The following is a 20,399-nucleotide window of genomic DNA, read 5'->3' as shown; positions in this document are numbered from 1 at the left end:
AGTGTCTCCTTCCATGATTATAAGTCTCATAGTAGTGACCAATATTCATTGGTAGAGCAGTATCCCCATTGGGATTTCTCTACATCAATAAAATCACAAACCAATTTATAGTTATATATAAATTATAAGTCTGATTCAAATCACCAAAAAATAAAATACACTCACAAATAATATGATAGATATTTTTAAGCAAATGCATCAAAATGTGTACATTCAAATTACAATTGTTGCCTCTAAGACCTTATATGATCATATAGTGATCCCTCAGTGGAGCCACTGCATAAAACAGTCTTAGGTCTTTTCTATGGGAATTTCCTTCAAAGTGTATTAAACATCTTTTTGAACTAAATCTACTCAATCATAACAAGACTCTGATGGTGACTTTGATTTTTGGAAGTACTAAAATATTTATGAGTGGCAAATGTGCTAAATATGGTGAATGATTCATCTGTGTAATATAGACAGACAGACCTTGGTAAAAACTGAGATGGGGGGGCATACAATTATGAACCTGATTTTCTTAGACAGCACATCAATGGCTTTGAAAACAAGACCAATTGAGGAGTTGTACATAGTTTTAATCAATAGCAGCATACATGAAATTATTATCTAGACTTTTAGTATGACTTGCTTAATAAAGAATATATTTGAATGGGAAAGTTCTAGCATGATTTTTTAAAATCAGTCTCCTTCCTTTTATAGACATTTCATGTTTCCTTAATTTTGAAAGGATGTAGTTTCTTAGAAAACTTTTCAGTTTTTTTAAAAAGCATATCTTGTTTTAGGAAAATTAATTGCCAATTAAAAATTACTATAGATCTATTTTTGTTCTTGTAGTTTTGATTAGTACAGCTAGCCACCACAAATATACATTGTACAACTAAACATATCATTACCTCCCCTCCTACAATTCAACATACACAAGTAAATTCTAAATCACTTCTGCCCTCAAGGAACTTACATTCAACGAAGGAGATACAATGCATGCACAGATTTTAAAATAGTTTTATTTTGTTTTATTTATTATAAATTTAAAAATAATATATAAATCATATTATATATTATATCTGTTTGTTTTGTGTTATTCAACATGGGAGAGTGGGTTTCAAACTAACATTGAATAATCAGGAAAGGCCTTGTGGGAAATGGCACATGCGCTAAACCTTGAGTTGAGCTAGGAATTCCAAGATAAGGAGACATGGAGCTAGAACATCCATAGATTAGAGAAACTGAATTCAAAGGTCCAGATGTGGGAGGGAGATGGCATACCTCGTATGCAAGTTGACTAATTTGGCTGGAATATAGAGTTTGTGAGAGGAAGGGTGAAAAAGTCTGCAAAAATAGACCAATCAGATTGTGAAGGGCTTTAAATACAGAGGTAGTTCCTGTGTGCTTGTTTGCACAGAATAAGGGTGCTATGGATAAAGTATGGAGTAGGAAAAGATTAGAGTCAGTGAAGCACAGTGAATAGTATAGGTGAATAGTTCTTGTACTTTAGCCAGTCTCTTGCAACATTGTTCTATCCCCTCAACCCCCAACCCCTGAAAAATTAGTTTAAAGGCTACTTTTAGGGTTTTTCTTTTAAGCTTTATTTTGTGTGAGTTTGTTTCAATGTGAACTAGCTGGTTATTTTTAGAGTTTAAGACAATCAAAAGATGCTTGATACATACAACTAGGAGTGCATTGATAGTTATATGGACAAATATTTTTTATGTCAAAAGGCTATTTATTATAAAAGAAATACTCATTCAGTTAGACTGGTCATATTTTCCAAAGATAGGTATGACCAGTGAAAAATAGATTATTTCAACCATACTAAACTAAGGAAAGGAGATAAAAATTATACATATGCAATAGGATATTGAGTCAATTAGGTGGCACAGTGCCACCTGGATTCAGAAAGACTCAAATCTGGACTCAGACACTTACTAGCTGTGGGACACTGGGCAAATTACTTAACTCTATTTGCCTCAGTTTCTTTATCTATAAAATAAGTTGGAGAAGGAAATGGCAAACCACTCTAGTATCTTTGCCAAGAAAACCCCAAATGGTGTCAGTAAAAGTCAGCCATGACTGAAACATGACAGAATATTGGAGATAAAGGCCAGCATCTCCTGACACAATCATTTGGAAATTTATCCTGACCAAAGAACTGCTAGAAGCAGGCTAAGATGACCCATACCTAGACTAAGAAAAGTGAGCACCTGAAACTGCTCCAAAGCCAAAATACTGTACCAGCATGGGAGAAGTCTCATGGAGGAAAAGGTGCCTGGAAGCAGGCCCATCAAGCAGTGGAATAGTAGATGAGGAGAGTAGAAGAAGAAGCAAGAATGGAGCTGCAGACCACAAGGCATATCTGTAGAAATTCAAAGATCCCTTTTGTTGTTGTTGTTCATTCAAAAGGGAGACGCAGGTTTGATGAATCTTTATCCCCTTCCTTCCCTTTTTCCCTCTCTCTTCTTGGGAGAGAGGTTGTTATTCCACGAACTCTATTTCTTAAGAGTTTGACTTTTTTTCATTTTATCTCAAGTATGACAAACATCATTTAACCATGATATTGTTAATCTATGTGTGCCACCATTAATCTATGTGTTACACCCTTTACACCGGTGTAAATTTTGCAGAGTGAGACAAAAAGGGAAAGTTCAGGATGGGGAAGAGATCAATTTGATAATTAGAGGATATATATCACCAGAGATATTTTCTAGCTAGGGCTTAAGTGATAGGAAAAGAATTATTGATTTATCTTTATAATTCCCCAGAATCTTTCTAAGCAAAAAAATCAACAACTTCATTAGAAATATTGTGAAGATTTTTTTTAATGAGTTGAGTTCTTGACCATACCCCTTCCTGCAGTTTTCCCTATATTCTCTTGAAAGGAAAAAAAAAAAACTACCTACAAAGGGACAAGGGAGGGAGTGATTGTAAGAAAGAGAACTACCCACAGAAGGATGGAGCCAAGTAAAATGGTATGCACAATTGATCTTGAACAAAGGAGGCAATAGAGGGCATGTAACAATGCTGATAAGGCAGCTTGCTTTTAACTAGAATGGGTATTGGTTCAAAATTCAGCATTAAAAAAAGGCAACATGCCTCCTACTACCACAACTTCATGTCCATCTTGATTGTCAGAAGATTAGCAGATGCATTTTTTCCTCCACTTTAAAACAGAGGTGAGAAACCAAGCATATAAACTGAAAAAGGCAATAAAGAAGCTAACTAACTATATACAACCTGACTAGATAAAAAGTGGGGTATATGCAGTTTCAGAGAGAACTAGCACGTCTGGTGAGAGGGCTTACTGATCCCTTTTCAGGGCTGCTCACCTACCTTTGAGGTCCATCTGTCACCCAGCTCTCACCCGTGACTCTAAGAAGCTGTAGCATGCACAGCAGCCACATCTTGTAAAACCATCTTTGCAGACAGGCTAAACCAGATTGAGGGTAGGCAAAAGGTTTTAAATCCATTAGTGAGTTAGAGTGATGCATACCCCAAATATGTGAAGACTTCTTTGGGTAAAATGGGCAAGAACAATTTGTTCCAACTGCCATGAAAGTGGTTGAAGCAAACTCTGTGGAGTGCTTAGAGCTTGGTAAGACATCAAAGATGCTAACATCATCCACTGCATCCTGGACCCTCACCAGTTGTCCTGATTTTGTCTTGCCACTGGATTTTGATGATTCTGGGAGAGTGAGGCTGAAGATTTGAGCAACTCCACCTCACTTAAATCCATTCATTATGTCATTAGTCTTCTTCAAAAACAACAAGATAAAAGATAGATGGAAAGCCGGGAATATATAGGCCTTCTTGACAGTTCTCCTGCTTTTCGTGATCTTCTCTAGCACATGAGGGGATATTTAGTGACCTTCTTTCCTTTCCCCCATTTACTCTCTTCTCTGGGTGACAAAGGGGCACATGGACCCTGTTCTCCCTTCTTTCAAAGAGATTAGGTGGCCTTAAGTTAAATTTTAACTAATGGGATCCCAGGGAAGTATTGTGATGTATTCCAATTCAGTCTTCTTTTTAGGAATGCTTATGTATCTGTATTTGTTGCTGAGAAATCTAGTCTCTTTTATTAGTCTTCTTATTAGGGTACTTATTAAGAATGATAGCCTTAATTAATAGGAGCAATTTTTGACATATTTATATATTCATGTTGAGCCAGAAACTTCCCTAGTGCCCATATGCATGCAAAACTGTATTAAAAACTTTATTGTAAGTCCTTGTTAAATACCTCTTACTTCTTCTTGAATGAAGTTATCCATTCATTGCATGACAATCTGCCAACCATAGTGTCCTATTAGTCACTGGCTACAGAAGTCCTGAGAATTGCTGAGTGAGAAGGGGAAATAGTTATCTTTTCCCAAAATGCATTACTGGAAAAAAAGTGCTTATGTTGAATTGAAAAGTCCCTTCTAGACTCTCTAACACATATCTCCTTTTGTTCTATTAGTCCAAAGTGAGTTACTGATCTTCACTTGGACTGTATTTAAATTTCTTTAAAATAAGAAACCAACACTCTGGTAAGCAACTTGATTATTTTACAGATAAAATACTCACTGAGGAATTTGAAGTCATAAACAATATTTGAAATAACATTAATTTTCGTAACAACTAATCCTTTCAAATAAAGTCAAAATTAGATTTATTTATCTTAACTACTACCCTTTGGGTTGATGGGAATAGAGCACAGGAGTACATTTTTAGCATGTCTCATAAAAAAAAATCTATGCTTAAAAATCCCATAATATAGGTTTATCATTACACTTTTTCTAATGTCCAGAGGATGGAAGTTGGTATGTCATGTTTCATTATAAGCATTATATTCTAAAGGGGACAGTAATAAACTAGGAGTCCTGAGGAAGATGAAGAGAATGGAATGGGGACTTGAAACTATGTCCCATCAGCATCAATTGAAGTGTGATGTTGAGCCTGGAGAAGAGATGATAAAGCAAGTACATGCTAGTTGTCCACAAATATTTCAATAGCTATCCTGTGGGAGAGGGAGTTGATTTGTTCTGATTGGTCTAGAGTTGCAGTTACCAAATAATATATCTCATGCCCAGTGAACTCACAGGGTCACCCCAAGAAATTTTGAACTGTTGAGGGAAATACAGTGATACTCTATAGCACCAGCTACTAGTTTGATATAAATCACAGTTAAAACTTTATATCACACTAATTGTTTTTTTTGTTTGTTTTTGGAGAAGCAGTTAGAGTTAAGTGACTTGACCTGGATCACATAGCTAGTAACTGTCAAATGTCTGAGGCTGCATTTGAATTCAGGTCCTCCTGACTCTAGGGCCTGTGCTCTATCCACTGCCTTCCCTAGCTGCCCCACACTACATTTCTTTAGATGACATTCTCAAATGTTTGAGATAGGTTTTTGTTTACTTTATACATCATTTGTGAAATAATAGCCTTAGGGGCAGCTAGGTGGCACAGTGGATAGAATGTCAGGCCTGGAGTCAGAAAGACTCATCCTCCTGAGTTCAAATCTGCCCCAGACACTTATTAGCTGCAATCCTGATCCAGGACAAATCACTTAACTGTTTGCCTCAGTTTCCTCATCTGTAAAATGAGCTAAAGAAGGAAATGATAAACTTATTCAGTATCTTGGTAAAAACAAACAAACAAACAAGCAAACTCAAATGGCATCACGAAGAGTCAGATATGACTAAAACAACTAAACAATAACAACAAAATATTTGGAAAGCTGGGTTTTCAGAGGTTGCTGAAATCAAGAGCAAGTACTATGCAAAAATCAGTGGGGAACAGGAAATAAGGTTGACAATATCCATTCTAATACCAAGATACAAAAGTGTCCAATAGGTATTCATATCCCATTAATAACTGTGATTATTTGAGAATGAAATAAAAATATTATATTGTCTTTCAATTTGCATGCATCATTTTTTCAAATGGCTACCAAGTTGCTAGGACATAAATATTAAGTTGTTTGGAACAAACTGCTTAACTTACAGAACTGTTAAGTATTTTTTTTTGGTCTAAGGGACCATGAAAAAAAATACTAAAACACCATGGATCCTGTGACATGTAAAAGTTCAGGAACATCTGGCCTACAGAAAAGCAAGGATTAGTGAGGTAGAGGTTTTTAAGATTTTAGTTTTCCCTAAGAGAAAAGTTCTCACCAACTAGGATGTCTAAAATGGAACACGTTACCTTACAGAGGATTTAAGTTCTCTTAAAAACTTAAAGGTTTTTAAGAATAGATCTGATTATTTCTTATTGGAAATATTAGGATATAAACTGCACATTAGAACACAAGCTCCTTCAGGTAATGACTGTTCCATTCCAGTGCTTAGTACAGTGCCTGGTACATAGTAGTAGCTTAATAAATATTTATTAATTGATTGAGTCCATTCTTTGCATTTGTATTTCTAGGGCCATCACAGTGACTGGCACATTATAGTCATTCATAAATGTTTGTTGTTTGATATTGTAGTGGATACATTATTTTAGGTAGGGATTACAATAGGTGATGTCTGACTTGCTTCACAATTGTGAGATTCTGTGATTGACATTACAGTACAGTAGAAGGAAGAATAAAGGGAGGAAAGAGCTATCACAGTATGGTGGAAAGGGTACATGCCTGGAAGTCAGGAAATATGACTTAGTCTGTTACTAACAAGGAACCTTGGGCAAATCATTTAGCTAGAGGCCAAGGGTAGGGAACCTGTGCCTTCTAAGTCCTTGGGTGCGACCTTTTGACTGAGTCCAAATTTTACAAAATAAATCCTTTTATTAAGGGGATTTGTTCTGTGAAGTTTGGATTCAGTCAAAGTGCTGCTCTTGAGAACCTAGAGGGCTACATGTGGCCTTGAGGCCACAGGTTTCCACCTGTGAGCAAGACTATTCCTTCTTCATTTTCTCACTTATGAAATGAAAGTTTGGGACAATGCAATCTCTAAGGTCCCCAGCTCTGGCATTGTGTGTAGAACAATAAATGAAATTAAGAGGACACAGAGTATTAGAATTAAAAGGGATATAAAAGATCATCCAGTTAACTCTCCTACCCTCTCTACCATATCTCTAGAAGAAAGCTCTTTAAATTCCACTTGAATATTTCCAAAATTGGGGAACCCACTAAATAAAGAGGCAACCAATTCCATTTATCAACATCCTCAAATGTTGGAGAGTTTTCATATTTAATCAACAAATTTTAATAAGCACCTACTATATACCAGGCACTCATAAAAATTTGAATTTATGCTTCAACCACTGAAGTTAAAGATGCCCAAGTTGATCAGTTCAATGAAGACCAATAACACTTTCTAGAAATAACACCAAAAAAGATGTCATGCATCATAGAGGATTGGAGTGCTACAGTAGAAAATCAAAAGATAATTGGAATAACAGGTAAATTTGGAGTACAAAATGAAGCAGAAACTAATAGAGTTTTGTCAAGATAACCACTGGTAACAGCAAACACTGTTTTTCAACAACCCAAAAGTCAGCTTTACACATGGATGTCACCAGATGGTCAGCAGTGAAATCAGACTGATTATATACTTTGTAGGCAAAGTTGGAGAAGCTCTTTACAATCAGTTAAAACATGATGTAGGGCTGACTGTGGCTCAGATAATGAGCTTCCTATTGAAAAATTCAGACTAAATTTAAAAAAGTAGGGGAAACTATCAGACTATTTTGGTATGAACTTAATAACAACCTTTATGAATATGAAGTAGATGTGATGAGTAGATGTAAGGGATTAGATTTTGCAGATAGAGGGACTCAAGAACCATGGACAGAGGTTCACAATACTATGCAGGATGTAGCAACAAAAAACATCCCAAAGAAAAAGAAGAGCAAGAAAGTAAAATGGCTGTCTGATGAGGCTTTACAAATAGCTGAGGAAGTAAGAAAAGTGAAAGAGAAAAGAGAAAGGGAAAGATATATCCAACTGAAAGCAGAATTCCAAAGAATAGCAAGGAGAGATATGGTTTTTTTTTTCATTTTTTTAATGAGCAACACAAAGAAATAGAAGAAAACAAAAGAATGGAAAAGATGAAATCTCTTCAATAAATTAGAGCTATCAAGAAAACATTTCATGTAAAAATAGACATGATAAAAGATAAAAACGGTGGGGACTAACAGAAGTAGAAAAGATTAAGAAGTGTCAAGAATATATAGAATTACTATACAAGAAACATCTTAATATCACCTATAACCATGATGGTGTGGTTGCTGACCTAGAGCCAGACATCCTAGAGAATGAAGTCAAGTGAGTATTAGGAAGCATTGCTAACAGTGAGCCTAGTGCAGATGGCCAAATTACAGCTAAGTTATTTAAAATTCTTAAAAATAATGTTGTTAAAGTGCTGTAGCCAATACATCAGCAAATTTTGAAAACTCAATAGTGGCCTTTGCAATCATTTCCCACAGCAGCAAGGTTATGCTGAAGATTCTGTAAGCTAGACTTCAGTAATATATAAACTGAGAATTACCAGAAGTATAGGCTGGTTTTCAAAGAGGAAGGGGAACTAGAGACCAAATTGCCAAGATTTGCTGGATTATTGAAAAAGCAAGGGAGTTTTGAAAGAAAAAATCTACTTCTGCTTCACGGACTACACTAAAGCCTTTGACTGTGTGCATTACAACAAAATGTGGCAAGTCCTCAAAGAGAAAGTAGTACCAGATCATCTTACTTGTCTCTTCAGGAACCTGTTTGCAGGCCAAGAAGCAACAGTGACAAACAAACAAGAAAAAACTGACTGGTTTAAGATTGGGAAAAGAGTACGATAAGGCTATATATTGTCACCTTATTTATTTAACTTATATTCACAGTACATCATGCAAAATGCCAGGTCAGAGGAATCAAAAGCCAGAATTAAGGTTTCCTAGAGAAATAAGAACAATTTTAGATATGCCAACTACTGTGTTTCACCACAAAATTGTCACAGATTTTATGCCATAAAGTGTGGTGCGACCATTATGTGACATTTTAAAAAATTGTGCTGGTATTACTTAAAATCATTTATTATTAAACTGTCTTTGGTGCAAGATTAGGATGCATGGAATACTTGTGAATATACATTAAAATCAAATACTGACAATAAGTGTGTGTTGAGAATTCTAGGTTCACAGCTTGCAATACCTGAGAGATAAGTGCATATCCATATGTCACTGGTGAATACATGGCTGCTATGTTTACCTTTTAAGCAGTAAGATGAAAAGAATTATACCATATGAAGATTATGCGATGAAAGGTTACAAAGCAATTTTTGGACTGAAAAAATAAAAACACCACAGGGTGCCACTATTATATGGTGAAAAATAGTATACCACTCTGATATGAGAAGGTGAAGAATTAAGAAGTCTCTTGATGATGGCAGAAGAATAGAGTGTAAAAGCTGGTTTGAAGCTTAACATAAAAATAAAAACCTAAGATCGTGACAACTGGTCCCATCACTTCCTGGCAAATAGAGGGAAAAGAAATGGAAGCAGTGTCAGATTTTATATTCTTGGGCTCAGAGATCATTGCAAATAGTGAGTGAAATTAGAAGATGCTTGCTCCTTGGAAGGAAAGCTATGGTAAATCTTGGTAGCATATTAAAAAGCAGAGACATCATCTTGTTGCTTTCAGATTGTGGTGCTGGAAAAGATTTTTGAGAGACCATTGGCTAGCAAGGAGATCAAATCAGTCAGTACTTAAAGAAATTAATTCAGACTATTCTTTGGAAGGACAAATACTAAAGCTGAAACTTAAGTACTTTGGCCACATAATGAGAAGATGGGTCTCATTGGAAAAGACCTTGATGTTGGAAAAGATTGAAGGCAAAAAGAGTCAGAGACAGCAGAAGATTAGATGGATGGATGGATGGATAGTGTCATGGAAACAATGAACATAAGCTTGAGCAGGTTTTGAGAGATAGTGGAGGATAAAAGGACCTGTCATGCTCTGGAATCACAGAGTTGGACACAACTGAATGACTGAACAACAACAACAAGTACTGGACCCTAGGAAAAAAATATAAAGAATAAAACTATGCTTACTCTCAAATAGCTTCCATAGGGAAGTAGATTTCACTCTATTCCCCTTTAAATTTCAACCTCTTTTCTTAGTTCTGATCTCTGTTCTTAAAATCAGTGTGATTACTCATTTACACACTATTTCAGAACTTGAAGAATTTGTGGTTTCATTTGTGTGGATATTCCTGCCACTGCCACAGATCACAACTCAACAATTTAATCAATGTTCTTTAAGCATCTCTCTGGCTGGGGGAAAAAAAGAAAGAAAGAAATCACTACCCTGTGGCCAAGCTATTGAAAAGCTATGTCAAACTCAGCTAGGCTGCTTTTGAGATAATAGACATCCATTCTTTCACTGGGGCTATTCTTTCAAACTTGGGAAAACCAGCCAAAGATGTTGTTTTCTTCTGCCTGTAACCATTTAAAAGTGTTATCTCTACTCCAAGATGACTCATCAACGAAAGATGTCAGTAGATGATTTAATATAATTTTTTATAGGTGCAAAGATAGATATACCTTTTATTTCTGAATTCTTTTTTTTTTTTTTTTTTAGACAATTAGGGTTAAGTGACTTGCCCTAGCTTGACAGCTAGTAAGTGTCAAGTGTTTGGTCTGAGGCTAGATGTGAACTCAGGTCCTCCTGACTTCAGGGCTGGTGCTGTATCCACTGTGCCACCTAGCTGCTCCTCTCTCTGAATTCTTTCCCTCAGACCAACCATTTCCAGTTCTTTTATGTGAAATAGCTTATTTTTGAAGTACGTGGAGGTTTTCAAAAGCACTTTACATACTCATTTGAACTTTAGGACAACCATGGGTTGTAACATTATTATCCCCATATCACACATTAGAAAGTTAAAGCTGAGTGAGTTTCTTTGTTAAGAATTACATTTAAGGATGTTGGTTTGTTTATGTTTGTTTTGGTTACTGGATACAATATTGCATATGGTTTTCCACTGTAGCACAGTGGAAAGGGTACAGAAACTGGAGTCAGAGAACTTCGAGGTGTTCAAGTCCTTTCATATATGTCAACTTGACCAATTTATCCAATCTCTCTAGGTCTTAGAGTCCCACCTATAAAATGAAAGAATTGGAATAAATGAATTCTGAGGTCTCTTTCGTCTTTGAATTTATGATCCTATCACCAGTCATGGAACTGGATTCCAAACCATGTCTTCCTGACTTCGAGACAATGTTAACACTCTATATTGCCTCTCAAATACTCCTCATAAAACATTTATCCAGATAATAGGACCACGCTAGCCCTGGAAAATCTTAAGGAATCTTAATTCAAAACTTCAGCCTTAAAGTAAATTAAAGGTTATCGAAGTCACTGTCCCTCATATCATGAATGTTCAAAGTTGTATCTGTGTGGTGGCTAAAATCACCTGATATTTTTATGTACACATGATTTATTGGGTTACAATAGGAGCCCTAAGAAATGATATACTGTCATATGTTTATGCTTTTAAAAAAAATTAGTATCTTCAGATATTAAGTTGAAAACAATGACTAAGGAGTAAATTTTTGCTATAAAAGTGGATTTACTATCCATCCTATTTCTTTTCCATAGCCATTTTTCATGATATTCATACTATTCCACAGTTGTGATAACTTTTAAATAGACTTCTGAGACTTCATATTGATTAAGACTATGGAGTTCATCATTTATTATAGTATTCCATCTCAATCATATACCAAAACTCATTCAGCCATTCCCCAATTGATGGGCATCCCTGCAATTTCCAGTTCTTTGCCATCATGAAGAGATCTGCTATAAATATTTTAGAACATATAGGTTCTTTTCTTTTTAAGGGAAACTTTCTAAAATACTGTTACAATAGATAAAAAACTATCAGCTATTCAGAGGCTAACCATAATTTTTATGGGGCCTCCAACCTATGGAACCAAAATATCTTAGTTTGAAATCTGTGCCATATTCTGAATCCTGAAACATATTATAACAAGACTGTACTGTAATTCATGCTGAAATGTTTCTAAATCTTTTCAGAAAAAAAGGAAAGAACTTGGGTGAGAAGATTTGAAAAGAATATCCTAAATGTTTTATCTTCATCATAACTCTTTAGATGTCTATGTTACACTTCAGTGTATTAACATTTCAAAACTTCAGTTTCACATTTTACATCATATTTTTATATTTGATGATTTTTCCAGTGGGGAAACAAAGGAGATTCAATGTTTTCAATTTGGAATAAAATAATGGTTATCTTTGTTGCTTTATTTTCCCCCTGTGACTTCTGTTTTGTGCTTCAGAGAATTATGTTTTTGATTCTTTATGTTTTTCACAGAAAAAAAAAATTAAGAGCTTTTTATTTCATCTAAATAGGTTTCCTCTATCAGTAAGAGCAATTTAAGTACCTTTCAAGGTTGCTTCTGTTGGGATTAATCCTCTACCCACTGAATGTATCAAGGGTAATGAATCTTTACTACTTCTTTGACATTTTAGTGTAGGCATAGTCCATATGGAGAATTTTACTGGATAAGGCAGACATTATGGACATCCTTTCCTCTTTGGAGTGTAAACAGTTTTTGCATGAATAATTTCTCCCCTAACCAAGATTACATTTTAAAGAGGTCGGTTACTTGCTGAAACTTAACAAAGGCTGCAGGATTCTTTTTCTCAGGCAGTCATTTTGAAACATAAATCACTCATTGTAGATGCAAATGATGAATATAAGAACTGGGGCTTAAAAATACAATGTGAAAGTATGACTATAAGGTTTCTAGTGCAGCAGTAATTAGAGAGGAGCTTCCAAAAGTGGCTTGTCTGATGTCACATGGAATTTCTTATGCCACACTCATTTTCACAGCGGCTGGCAGTTAATATTGGGTAGCTGGGAAAAAATTCAAGTGTGAACTATTTGGCATCTAAATGGCACTGGCCAAGTTAGAAATATTTGAAAATGCTATTCTGTATTTTAGCAGTATTTGTTTTAGGGATGTGTGTGTGTATGTGTATGTGTGTGCATGAATATGCATTTGACACTTGCTGGCAATATTATGTAATCACTTTTTTTCTGGATGGACACTATTACTTCATATTGCCAACTCTCTGAGCTTTATTTTCACATAGGTTTTCCTTAAGGGCAGAAATTAAAGCACTGGATGGAAGACAAAAGGTATATAGGTCACACAGTTGCTCTCAGAATTGTTTGCATATTTCTTCATTCTTCTGAGTAAAATGAGATGATTGGGTAGCCTGTCAGTCAAGAGACACCAAGTATTTATCTTTTTTTAAGGCAATTAGGGTTAAGTGACTTGCCCAGGGTCACACAGCTAGTAAGTGTCAAATGTTTGGTCTGAGGTGGGATTTGAACTCAGGTCCTCCTGACTTCAGGGCTGGTGCTCTATCCACTGCACCACCTAGCTGCCCCAACACCAAGCATTTATCAAGAGGCTACTACATACCAGGCATGTGCTAAGTGGTAGAAATCCAAATAGATTTAAAGACATGGTTCCTGTGTATAACAAAGTCTATCAAGATTTTTAACTAATTAGGAAGAGTTTTATTGTGTCCATGTGAAATAGATCATCAGTAGCTATAGTTTTATCCATTTTCTCTAAAGAAGCACTTTTCTATAGAAACATGAAGTCTTCTGACAGTGGAAAGAAAATAGTATCTGGCAGTTAGGAGACATTGATTCCAGAGTTCCACCACAGGCAAGATGTGATCTTATAGTCATCATCTTCTTTCTCCTAGCATCATAGAGTTAAGTTGGCAATCTGTTTAACCTTAACATTTTAGAGATGGAAAAAAATTAGGCCAGGGCTGTTGTGACTTGCACATATCCAATGGTCCTTCCATTACTTCTATTTACCTTAGTTTCCCTGTCTGTAAAATTAGAATAATAATAACACCACAGTACTTATCACGAAACCAAATGAGACTCTATGGAAATGTGAACTATGAAACTGTCAAGAAGTAATCTCTAAAAACTAAGTCCCTTCTTGTCTAATTTTAATATTTCCACCATTCTCTGCATATAGATACCAGATTGAGTTCAAGATATCTACACGGAGGAGATCATGGGCAATCTCAGAGATAAAGAATTCTTGAAATTGGACCTATTACTTAAATAAGTAACTTCAAGTATAGTGGGAATTAAATAGAAACTCTTAAAGAGAGGGATGGGAGGAAGAGTTACAAGGGATCATAATCTATAGACCTAGGATATTCCTGCTTGATCACCTTAGCCCAGAATGCCTTGAAATAGGAGAAGATTGTAAGGGTGCCCTGCCATAAAAGATACACTTTTATTTATTATTTTTTTATTTCTATAGCCTCTCAAAAGCAGTCAAAAGTCCATCCCTCACCTGATTTTTTAGCAATTTCCATCAGGCTCACATGCTGTACAACTGTGAAAGTCACTATGGCACAATAAATTCTGTGTGGTAGAGAATCCTCAGTACTGGGACAAATCAACTGGAGTATAGACTTCATAGAGACAGCTACGTGATGTGTATATGAGTGCTAGGCTTAGAGTAAGTGAAACTCATGTTCAAATTCTACCTCTGACACTTCCTAGGTATATAACTCTGGATGATTCAATCTCTGTGTGCCATAGGTAACATCATAGAATTCATTTACTAGGAAAAGACAGCATGGAGTAGTGGTAAAACACTGGAGTTTGGAGTTTGGAAGTCCTGAGTTTAAATCACACCTCAGACAATTACCAGCTAGATGACCCAAAGCAAATCATTGTACCTCAATTTCCTAATCTGTTAAATAAGGTAGTTGTATTCACTGTCTTATATATCATCCTAAATCTATGATCCTATGATTCTTTCCTCCTCATCATCCTAATTTGTCTGGAAATCCACAAATCCAGAATTATTGCTTCCTTTTTGTTCACCTGACTTCTTAATACAATCAGGATAAATTTTGAGTTAGCCCCACAGAAATCTCTTCTTCCAAGGCCTATTATGACAAGTCAGAAATAACATAGAACATTATTATCTGATTTTTATCTTGCAGGGACAAAGTATTATTTAATAGTACCTTATTTAGCTATTCTTTGTCCTGAGGCATTTTTGTTAAACACTTATGTGCCAGGCACTGTGCTAGGTACTAAGGGTACAACGAATGAAGAAATGAATAACATGAAGCAGTCCCTGTCTTCAAAGAGCTTACCTTTTTTCAGAGGAGAAAACAATGTAAATAAAAATATGAATACAAAATATATTAAAAACTGTTCATAGGAAAACATATGCAATAAAATAGACAGAAACTATACTGTACTGTATTACAGTGACTATTTAACTACCTGGAAGCCACTTATTTATATGGCAACACCAATTTTACAAAACACTGCCAAGAACTCAAAAATAAGCAGAAATGGTATCAGAGCAGCTACAGTGTGTGTTATATACCTTGCTTATGGGAGACACTCTTAGGCCCCCTCTAATCATCTATTTACTCTTATTATTGATATAATTCTGACAAATTTGGTTTTCTGTTTTTCCCAGTATACTCTATTAGAAATAGCAGGTAAAAAGACTGGGGGAGTGGTGTAGGGGGTGGTGGGAGAGAGAGAGAGGGGAAGTGAACTCCTAGGTATAACAACCATAACAACAATAAGTGACAGATGAGAGTCTAACACTAAAAATAAAAAAGAGGAGATAGAAAAAAATAAAAACATCCATAGGTCAAAAAGAATAATAATTTCAAGCCATATAGAACAGGAGATAGATAAGCCCTGAAGACATCACTATAAATAGCACAGTAAAATAATTGATTTTCATGAAGATGACACTGAGTCATCAAGTATAGATTAAATTATGGTCAGCATGTTCTATTTTAGAAAGCAGGGAGAGATTTGATAAATCTGAATTATTTCCATTAAAAATGTAATTTTAAGAATGCTTTTGCCTTGAAAGAAGTAAGCTTCAAGTTCTAGGAATATCCAACTATGTAGTTATGTAGCACTTCTGATGTTTACTCCCTGTCATGTTATTCTACATAAATGTGGTAAAACAATGCAGGGTTTTGTTTTTTTTTTAGAATAAACCATGTGTGTTTTTAGGGTTAAGTTTTCTTATACATCATAAAGTCTTATTACCAAGAAATCCATTTAATCAGGCTAATGTAGATTAATGCTTGACAATCAAGCATTGTCATCTGATTTTACAGTATGGTAGATTAAGAGGTAGAAGAGAATTTAAAGGTTATTTAATCTGATCCTTTAATTTTAGTGATGAGAAAAAGATCCATAGAGGTGAAAATGACAAAAGTCACAGATAGTGGCAGAAGTCAAAATCTGATGCCAGGTTCTCTGCTTCCAGAATCAATATATATTCCCTATCACTTACCACAAATCCTGATGGCAAATGCTTAATAAATGCTCGAGGATTGGTCAATTCCACCAAACTCTCCCCATATAGACTAAAGGAGAGAGGGTAATTCTGTTTTCTGTGCTAAACACTTTTCGGATCAGAAATACCAGCTCAGCAAATGAATCTTCACAGACCAAACCATGCAGGGATGAATGTAACTGCAAAAGGTTTTCTACTTTCCATTACACGGTGAATCAAGTATTTTTTCATCATTTGTCATTTCAGTTATGTAATATCATTAGGAAAGATATTTTAAAATATTTCTATGGCAATTAATTATAGTAGGCATTTTGGAGTACAGGCTAGAGAGCTGGCCTCAGAGTCAGGAAAAACTGAATTCAAGTACCATCTCTGACACATACTGGTTATATGACCTTACACAAGTCAGGTAACCTAACCTTTCAATGACCCAGGTAACTAAGACTCTAAGCATCACAGATCCTAGTTGGTTGAGGGAATTTCCTCATTAAGAGGTAACCACATTTATGAAATCAGAAGTCTAGTCCAAAATGAACAACCAAATAAATAAATGGCTAGATAGAAAGATGAATATATGAATAAATAAACAACTGGATGGATGGATAGATAAATAAGTGAATAAATAAGTAAACTTATCATCATCATTATTAGCTAGTGGGATTTATCTAAGTGGACACTTAAAGAAATTTTACTTTTATCCCCACTATTTGCATCTATTTTATCTCATGGTGAATGATCTGCCATTCCTCTGTTTTGTAAGCAGAATAAGGGACAGGTTCTGATATAAACAGTGACCACACCTTTCAAAGAGGCACTAGAACAACTAAAGCCCTCTGGTTTTGGTTTTGGTTTTATTCTTCTTCTTGTGTAGAACAAAAAAGTGTGATATGTCAAGATGCATAGCACAGTATTGGAGAGACAATAGAAAGAACAATGATTTATGGGAATAAAGGTCCCTGTTGGAATTGAGTTAAACTGCTCTCTCTTCAGACTGATAAGAAAATAGATTATTCTTTACTAAGCTTAAATTTATTTTGAGAATGTAACCAAATAAATATAGAGAAGACACCTTATGGAGAGAGGATTCTGGGAAGATGGTGGAGTAGGTCAGAAAACTTGGTTCTCCAAATTTCCTCCACAAAAAAAGACAGAACATCACCTCAGAACAGTAGAAATAAACACAAGGTAAAGCAGTTGTTCTCCCGTGACAATTTAAAAAGACCCCAGGAAAGACCCAACCTCCAGGAACAGAGGTTCAGTTTGAGCAAAGTGCAAAAACTTCCAGGACTATTCTGCAGAATCAACAGAAAAGCCCTGGGGATAGCTAGGTTGAGAGGTGGCCTTAGCCTTAGAAACTTTCATCTCACAGAAAGTGTGGGGATCTGGCAGCTGAGTAAGAGAAGATTGAAGGACCTTCCACTGTTGAGGAACTCTAAGCACAGATGTGCTGACCAGATGCATCTGGGCAGTGGCTGCCAAGAGAAAGAGCTAGCACACATCCGGTAAGTACAGTAGTGAGGGGCAGGGACCCTTTGTATGTGGGCACTTGCAGGAGAGCAGAGTCCTTGGTTTCAGTTTCAGGGCAGAGAGGACAGCTGTAATTTACAGTCACTGGAGGGACCACAGGGAACAAGATCATTCACAGGACAGTGTAGCTGGAGGCCCTAGCTGTGGCTTAGGAGTGGAGAGGAGAACCCAGGGTTGAGCCCTGAGAGAGACCTCAGAAAATAACAGAAGGACCTGAGACATGGGGCATCATCCCCCATACCCTGGGACTACAACTTGATTACACTAATACCTGCTAAAAACAAAATAAAACAAAAATAAATAAAAATGATTAAGTAAAGGAGAAAGAACCCAACCATAGATGGTTATTATGGAGATAGAGAAAGATCTGGGTTCATATTTAGAGGAAGATAATGGAGTTTAAAAAGCCACTCCTTTTTCAGTGAGAAACATCAAATGGTCCCAAGTGCACACACACAAACACACACACACACACACACACACACACACACACACAAGAGTTCTTGGAAGAACTTAAAAAGGACTATAAAAATCAAATAAGAGATATTGAGGAAAAATTTGAAAAAAAAAGAAATCCAAGAAGATCAAGAAAATTATGAAAAGAAAGTCAACCAACTTGAAATAGGGAATCAAAAACTTAAGGAAGAAAATAATTACTTGAAAACTAGAATTGGGCAAAGGAAAGCTAATGATGTTCTAAGACACCAAGAAATCATAAAATAAAATCAAAAGAATGAAAAAATAGAAGAGAAAGTGAAACATCTCATCAGAAAAACAACTGATCCATTTTTTTTTTCATTCAGGATTCTACTTGGAGGGAAAGATAATGTTGCATTTGGGACATAACTAAGGTTAAAATATCACTGGGATAATACACTTGATTGTTGTCGTTGAAATGTGTTTGAAGCTTTAAGGAGAGTCTCAGGCTAGTTCAATATGACCCAATCAATCTACCTAAAGTTTATATATGTACAAGTGTGCATATCTGTTTGTGTGTGTGTGTGTGTGTGTGTGTTAGAGATCAAAGGTACTTAGAGATTACGTAATCCAATTCTGTCATTTTAAAGAGGAAGAGCTTTCACCAGGAGATGTTAAGTGATTTGCCTAAAGTCACTTAAGTATTTAAATGCAATATTTGAACCAATATCATCTTATGTCAATTCCTTTATATAATCTGCTGTGCTCATTCTACTTTTCAGAGTTGTTTTGGAGGGAAAATTCATTCTGGAAAAAGAGTAGAGGGTGAGAAAATGGTGGTAAGATATTACTCAGATAACATCAAGCCTTGAAGCTACAAAAGTTGCAATAGCAGCTACCTGTAGTGTTAAAATGTTGACTTTTGGAAAGGAAGTGTAGCTAAAATGGCTGATATTAGATGCAACCCAGCTGAACTCTCCCAACATTTTCCTCCAAACAACTTTAAAATACCTCCTCAAATCAAATTTTCAAGTAGCAGAGACAACAAAAGGTCAGGGTGAGACATTTTTCTGGGCTGAGAAAATTTAGAAGGTCAGCAGAAAAAGTTTGTGAGACTGGAGTGGAAGGTTCTCCCCAACAGCCCCCCCCACACACACACAGAGGCAAAAACAGCAGCTGAAGCAGCAGCAGCTTGGGGAGCTCTCAGGCCAGAGATGGTAAGGGGGTTGGACAACTGGTCAGAAAGAGATTCCATGGGACTCTCTGCTGGCACTGGGTACAGCTGGCACTGATTGGCAACTTTGTCACCTATACATAGTTCTGAGTCACCATTCCAGGGTGGAGGAGCAACAGGAGTGAGTCATAAGGATGCAGGGGCCCTAGTCACAGTTCTGAGGCAAAGAGAGTGTTAATGCTTGTGGCTGCAGGGAAGGAGGGGTCCTTCCTGGTTAAAGACCATAGTGCAGACTAGAAGAACAGTGATCATACCTCTTCCAGGATCCCACTACTTTGGAAGCACCAAAAACTCGCAGACCCTCAAAACTAGCTCTGAAAATAGCAGCATGAAAAAGCTTGAAGCTCAGGACAGTGACTCCCCACCCCAAGGTAAGTAAAGTCCAACTTTATCATAAAGTTCAAAGTAAGAAACAAGCTGGAAAAATGAGTAAATTGTTCGTTTGTCCTTTGTTTTTGAAGAGGACTAATGACATCACAAGGTGATGACTTAACTTGTGCATGAATTGAATTTAAGTGAGGCAGAATTGCACAAAGTCAACAGCAAAGTCATCAGCCTCGTTCTTTCTTCCAGAGTCATCAAAGTCCAGTGGCAAAACAAAAATCAAGATAACTGACAGTAGCTCAGAATGCAGTGGTTGACCTTGGTGTCTTCACTGTCTGACCAAGCTCTAAGCATTCCACAATGCCAGCTTCAGCTGCCTTCATGACTGTTGGAACAAATTGTTCTCATTCACTCATTTCACCAGGGGAAGTTTTCACAAACTTGGGGTTGATATCTCCCTAATTTGCCAACAGTTTTGAGACCTGTTGGTTACCCAAAACCTTGTTTAGCCCATCTGCAGAGACAGTTTCACTAAGGTGTGGCTGCTATGCATGATATGATTTCTTGGAGCCAC

At 36.2% G+C, this 20,399-nt stretch overlaps 1 protein-coding gene across 3 annotated transcripts in view; it reads right to left on the bottom strand.

Moving 5' to 3' along the window:
- Positions 1-20,399, bottom strand: part of CSMD3 (CUB and Sushi multiple domains 3) — a 1,542,511-nt gene that overhangs the window by 1,032,883 nt on the left and 489,229 nt on the right. The window lies entirely within an intron of this gene.

The sequence above is a fragment of the Vombatus ursinus genome, unplaced genomic scaffold (genome assembly GCF_900497805.2).
Source record: "Vombatus ursinus unplaced genomic scaffold, bare-nosed wombat genome assembly UNPS02010284.1, whole genome shotgun sequence".
NCBI classification, from domain to species: Eukaryota; Metazoa; Chordata; class Mammalia; order Diprotodontia; family Vombatidae; genus Vombatus; species Vombatus ursinus.
Note: the sequence above shows the minus strand (reverse complement) of the source record. Positions and strands in the feature narration are given on the sequence as shown.